This window comes from Juglans microcarpa x Juglans regia, chromosome 5S (genome assembly GCF_004785595.1).
Source record: "Juglans microcarpa x Juglans regia isolate MS1-56 chromosome 5S, Jm3101_v1.0, whole genome shotgun sequence".
NCBI classification, from domain to species: domain Eukaryota; kingdom Viridiplantae; phylum Streptophyta; class Magnoliopsida; order Fagales; family Juglandaceae; genus Juglans; species Juglans microcarpa x Juglans regia.
The window spans coordinates 15228589-15235223 of record NC_054603.1 but is presented as its reverse complement, the minus strand read 5'-3'; the positions used below and the strand labels follow the sequence as shown (position 1 = coordinate 15235223).

Here is a 6635-nt window from a genome sequence, read left to right as displayed (position 1 = left end):
TTCAAAATGGAAATACTTTCAAAGTCAATGGCCAATGACTTAAATATTTTTTGGCAAAACTTTCAGATGAGGATACTTCCATTCCTTTGGAAGATCCCACTTATTCTCATGGTCCTTAGCTCATTTTTGTTTTGTTTTAATTTTTCTTCTTTTCTTTTTCTACTTTTATTTGTTTTACTTCTATGTTTTGTTCTTTCCTTTTTTCTTTTTCTTCAGTATATCTTTTCAGGTTCAGCACTGTTTATTTCTTTCTGGTTTCATTTTTACGTTCATGATCCCTTCAGCCATCTCAGGTATTTTCCTTCGGCCCTATTTTTTTTCTTGCCTTGTTTTATTCATGATTTGCAGTGAGGACACTGCCTATTTTTAGTTGGGGGGTAAGGAGAGTGTTCTACCATTAGTCTCTCAGGATTTATAATTGTGGGGTCTGATGTTTTTGTTGCTGCCAAGTTACTATTTTCACACTTCTCTACTTAAGATCAGATAGTTGCAGTCTTGGGCTACACTAATTCCCGTTGGTTTAGGTTTAAGTTCGACACTAGACCTCATGATAAGTCTTAGCAACTCAAACTTGGGAAATTTATTTCAAAGCTATTGATTGATGACCTTAATTGACACAAGCAAATACTTTTTGTTGTTTGTTTGATGACAACCTGTGGTTTCTTCTAAGCAACTAGCAAGAACTACAATGAACCATATCTTAATGGCCTAGGAAAAGTGTGATATTAAAAAAAAAAAAAACTGGTTGTAAAAAAAAAAAATATATATATATATATACATGAGAAAAGGGGCAGGCTAGAGATCATGCACACACACACAAAAAAAAAAAAAAAGGTGCAAGTACATTGGAAAAGGCTGCCTATCACCGGGATCTTTTTTTAAAAAAAAATGGGTCTTTCAAAGTGTGATAGCGTGAAAGCCACCAATGTAATGGTTTTGAATTGGAGTAAAGACCTTTTGGTTTTTCTTGAAAATGTTGCAAGGCTAAAACTATTGTGAGAAATCTTGAAACTAATAAATGGAAATCTGTTCACACACTTGATGCACTCAAAGATCTTCAGCTTAAGTACATTTCCCTTGTTTGAGCTCTTGAGAATTTTATAAGCTTTTGCGTTAAGCTATAACCTGACCTGTCTATATTCTAATGCCCAGGATTTCAATATGATTGATCCTTTGTAGAGATTTTTGAGTTTTGTGGCTCACTCTTGGATCCTACAATATTTTTATCGCATTATTTGCTAGAGACTAGATAAAAGCTAGTTGAGGGTGTGATAAAGTGTCAAAAACTACATGATTAAATTGCTAAAGTGAATGAATTGTTTAACCAAAAAAATGAATTAAGCACTTAATTATGTAGTAATTTTTAGTACTTGACTCAATGTTAAATTTTGGTATTTTGCACTTGAAAAGAGTTGTATTGCAGTTAGTCCACACCAAAATTAATACTCCAAAATTTTACTCCTCTCATATCTTATTTATGTTGCAGGGCATTATGGGAAAGATGTTAAAAGCACATGGGTATTATTGGAAATATCCAGCTGGCCAGGCAACATCCAAAAGAAGGCACAGAAACTCACGCACACGGGGACTGAGTGGAGAGAGGCGGCCTCACCTGGGCTGGAGATGAAATGAAGGGCAGAGGAGTTCACGCACAAAAATGCAGAACGTCTAGATGCGCAACGATGCGTGGCTTCAACGCAGTAGCTTCAACGCTGCGTAGCTTCGAACCATGGTAGGAGAAGCACTGTAGGGACGCGGTAATGCGTTGCAGAGAGGGATCGTGGCCTCACAGCAGAGCAGTGCACTACAGAGGAAAAGAATGGAACAATGCCAAACGCAGGGGCAAAGACATGCAACGCATGAACCTAGGATGGAGACGAAACACAGGACGGGGATACGCGAAATGCAGGGGAACAAAACACACGCATAGTATAAAAGGAAAGATTTTTGCCGTGCGCCTCATTCTTCTTGATTTCTTCGGGTTTTTCGATTTTCATTTTTTTTTTTTGGATATTTTCTGTTTCAGACCCCTGTGTTGGGGAGATTAGTGTTCTTTATTTATTTTCTATCGGATAGATTCAAGAAGGTGGATGAAGTATTTAGATTCAAAGATGCTAGGCTAAAGTTCTAAGCTAGGTTGTGGGGAGTAATCTAGAAACAGATTGGCATGACTTTGCTAATTTTCTATTGATTTTCATTTCACATCTTATTGAGTTGTAATGTTGTTATATTTGGAGAAGCTTGGAATTCTTTCTCATACATTTTGATCTGTTGTAGACGTTAGGCACAAATGATGCTTGATCTGATTTAAGATTTTGATAGTCTTCTTTTATTGTTAAACTGACTTTACAACTTAGTAGGGAATCTTGGGGTAAGAGATAACTTGTGCTTGATTTGTTAAATTTTTCGATCATGATCCTTTCGTATGGGTTAGTGGTTGAGTAGAAGAGGGATTTTTGCATTTTTATTGTCAATCTGTGAGAGAATGAAAACTGCAGCTTAGGTATTTATTTTTCTGCAATTCCTAATTCCTTGCAACCATTTCTCTAGCATTTATTTCTTTCAATTTTTATTTCTTTTAAGTCTACAAGCATTCAAAACATTATTCAAAAATTAAAATAGAGAAATAATCCAAACCATTCTTCATTAATTCATTTCAAATTAGTACATTAATTTACTTTATTTGTTTCTTTTCTTGGTTTTGTAAATACCCCTTTTCACAAACAGTTTATTCACACTAAATACACTTCATTATACGTTTGCTCAGCATGAATACAATTGTCCCTGTGGAAATGACCATGGAACTCATCCATGAACTACTTTGATAGCTTTTGTACTTGAAGACGGATTTAGAAAGCCATCACACACGCACGTATGTATAGGACTGAAAACAATTCACATTAGTGCTCCTTTACCACAAAAATCTCTTCAATCCCGTTTACACTCGATCAAGATTTAGTGAAAATTCTTTACAGAAAATTATATTCAATACATTAAGTACAATAAATCTTGAAAATAAAATTGGAAACAAAGACAGAGAAGCTAGCTAGCGGGTCTTTTTATATTAGCCGATCCACGTCTCGCGGCGTAAACATAGGGACGCAACTCTCATTGGCCGCACGTATCACAGCATATGACGTACGATACTTCAACCTCTTCCTTTTTTTATGTCTGAATCTTTGAGGGAGGGGGTGGAATTGTTGATTAGTGAGCCTTCAACTTCAATCTCAGTTTTACTAAACTAATTAGGGATGCATATAATAATATTATATATATACCTCGGAAGACTGGTTTGGCATGAAATGCGGGATCGATTGTGGCGCCCCCGACCCCCATGTCGGGAAACATGGGAATCGAGACGCCAGGATGGTGATAACACGGTCACGCATCCCAACGATAGTGCCAAGAGTGTGTACATACAACAGTGTACAACAAACAACGCAGCAGATAATATAAATAAGTCAACTAAGTACCAGAATTTTTTAATACAAACTAACAGTAAAATGATTTAAAGAGTTATACAGTCATCCCAAATAAAATATAATACATGTCTCAAACCAAATACGAGTGATCCCAATCACTCTTCGGGCGGAGCCGAATCCTCAAGCTCACCTTCCTCTTCCTCTACATCAAAATCTGCATTACCATAGAATGGTACCGTAGGTAAGTTCAAACCAAATAACCACGAGATAAAAACATATTAATGCAACTAACATGCATGCATATGAAGAAATATGCAACAGTCCCAAAATATCATTTTTCCCAAAAATGGATATTTTGCAACACAAGCCAAAATCTCATTTTGGCCCAAAAATAATAATCCATCATTTTTCCAGAAAATGATCCAAATCAATAAAACACCATTTTCCCAGAAAATGAATCACATAAAAATCATTTTATTCAACACACGCTATTTTCCCAGAAAATAGCCCATTAATCTATTTTACCATATGCACCATGATCTCCCCTAGAGACCATCCGCACGTCTTGGCTACGTAGCGATGCCCAGTTCCGCGCCCAGCGCTTTCGTGGCCAAGCATCCTCTAGCCCCCGCCAGCAGAGGGGCCACGGTGTCGGCACGAGACCATCTCGTCCAATCCCGTTGTCGCTGGGCGACAACCCAGGGGACGTCATTCAGTATAGTCCGCTCCCGAGCGACCAGAAGAGCTCCATCGAGATAATGCCCCATTTCGGCTTGGGGTAGTGATACACACACACCCAAAAATCCTTTTAACACATGAAAACTCAATTTTCAATAAACACATGAACATGAATGCAATTACACAAAAACCCAATTTCCTTTACAAACATGATCATGCTTGCAAATATGCCATGTACATGAACGACGCCATATCCAACAATTAGGGCTGAGCACTGACCCTTTCGAAGTCAGAGGGCCCATCCTCCGACTCCGACTCTGAACTGTGTCGAATTTGCTCCGACCCCAACTCCGACTCCGACTCTAGGGGAGAGAGGGAGAGCGGCCATCGCGCGGGAGAGGAGAGAGAGAGAGAAGAAGAAATGAAGAAGAAAGAAAAGAAAAGAAGAAAAGAAAAAAGAAAAGGAAAAAAATGGAGGGAAAGAAATGAGGTCCAATTCTCACATCTTGGGTCACAAAAATGATCCAACGAAAAAGATTTCAAAATAGCAAGTCAATTAAAATAATTTAAACATAATGATAAAATGAAGATAAAATAATTAAATCTCACAATAAAGAAAAATAAAGAACAATTTAAAAGCATAACAATAATTAATATTAAGAAACATATCAAATTTAATTTACACAAATTAAAGATCATAAAAATAATCATTTAAAAATCCGATAATTTTAAAACAAGAGAATAAAATTTTGAATTATTAAAAATAATCCTTCAATATTAAAATACGGGATGTTACGTAATATCGGTGCATGGTTTTGAGTTTAGATGAAAGTCATTCTGGCAAAGACAGAAAGTCAAGGAACTAAAAGCTGGTGTTTATAATATTTGATGAAAGTTGGCATGCATATGATCTTATTCCAGAACGCCTGGCCACCTGGATTTAAAATTTCAGATGCACCCGCAAATTCTGGTTACAAGTTGATGCAATTTTATCTATACAAGAAAAGTCAACTCCTTAATCTATATCCTATATCAGCCAGCAGTTGATGATATATATCATTAATTAATAATTAATGCACTGCATTAATGTTGTATAAGCATACTTTGCTGCCTCTAAACGCGCTTTCCCAGACTAATTTGATAGCAAGTTTGAATGATTCCTTCTGTTTCAGTACTACATATAGATCTTACTGCTATATATATATCTCAACCTTTCTCCTACAGGATCTGATCTGTGATCAAATAATCAAAATTTGTATCTCATGTTTCACAACTGATCAGCTGGATAATTGAAATGGCTGCTCGCATGATCTTCTTGCTAGGACTGCTAGCTAGCTATGTCTTTTATGTCGCCTTGGCATATGACCCAAGCCCTCTTCAAGATTTCTGCGTTGCAGATTAAACAAGTTCAGGTACGTACGAACGAACCATAATTAGCATCAAACATCGCAAGTTTTTGCATGCTTCTCATGCCTATCCAATTCTTAAGCGAGGCTCTAAAAATTGCATTTTGAAGTACTTGGCCAAGTTGTCTTTTGCATTCCTAATTTACATGATTCTTTTTTATGAATGGCAGTTCAAGTGAATGGTTTGGCCTGCAAGGATCCCAAGCTGGTTAAAGCCAATGACTTCTTCTTCAGTGGACTTCACATAGCAGGCAACACATCGAACCCATTTGCGGCAAACGTGACAGCAGTGAGTGCAGCCAAGGTAGGAGGTCTAAACACACTTGGCATCTCCATTGCCCGCATTGATTACGCACCCGGTGGTTTCAACCCTCCTCACACGCACCCTCGGGCCACTGAAATTCTAACAGTCTTGAAAGGTAAAATCGAAGTTGGCTTCATCACGACCAACCCCGAAAACTGTCTCATCACAAAGGTGCTACGAAAGGGCGATGTATTTGTCTTCCCCATTGGTCTCATCTACTACCAACTAAATGTAGGTTCTACGAATGCTGTTGTCATCGCTGCTCTGAACAGTCAAAGCCCTGGTATCGTCGCAATTTCAAACGCTTTGTTTGGTTCTAAACCAGAAATCGCAAGTGACATTCTTGCGAAGGCTAATTACCAAGTTGATGAGAATGTTGTCGATGATATCAAATCCAAGTTCTAGACAAGCAAGTAATTATATATAAGAAAGCGTTTATATTAATATATTTAATAAAATGAATTATTTTGTGCATTCACTTTATTTACAACCAAGTACGTAGTTAATTATATGATGTTTTCCAAGATGGACGATCTTAATATTGCTGGTGGTATTTAACATGTATATTTAATAAAATGAAATGGTAAGTTGAAAATGGCTAGCTCTTTAATTTTAAGCCCGAGTAAGCATGCATGGTGTCTTTGCTTTGGGAATGCTTATTAGTTTTAGTACCGAGTGTTACTGAACACTTACTCTAATTATATATAACCCAAACTACCATCAATAATATATGACTTGAAATGATCATCTCCTAATTGCATGCAATTGCTAGCTAGAGTACCTATGGGCCATCATGTGTTTCTTTAGGAGACTCGATCCATTGTG

At 37.1% G+C, this 6635-nt stretch overlaps 1 pseudogene; it reads left to right on the top strand.

Annotated features, from left to right (window-relative positions):
• Positions 1–5394: 5394 nt before the first annotated feature.
• LOC121267568 lies at positions 5395–6215 on the top strand (annotated as a pseudogene).
• The last annotated feature ends 420 nt before the right edge of the window (positions 6216–6635 follow it).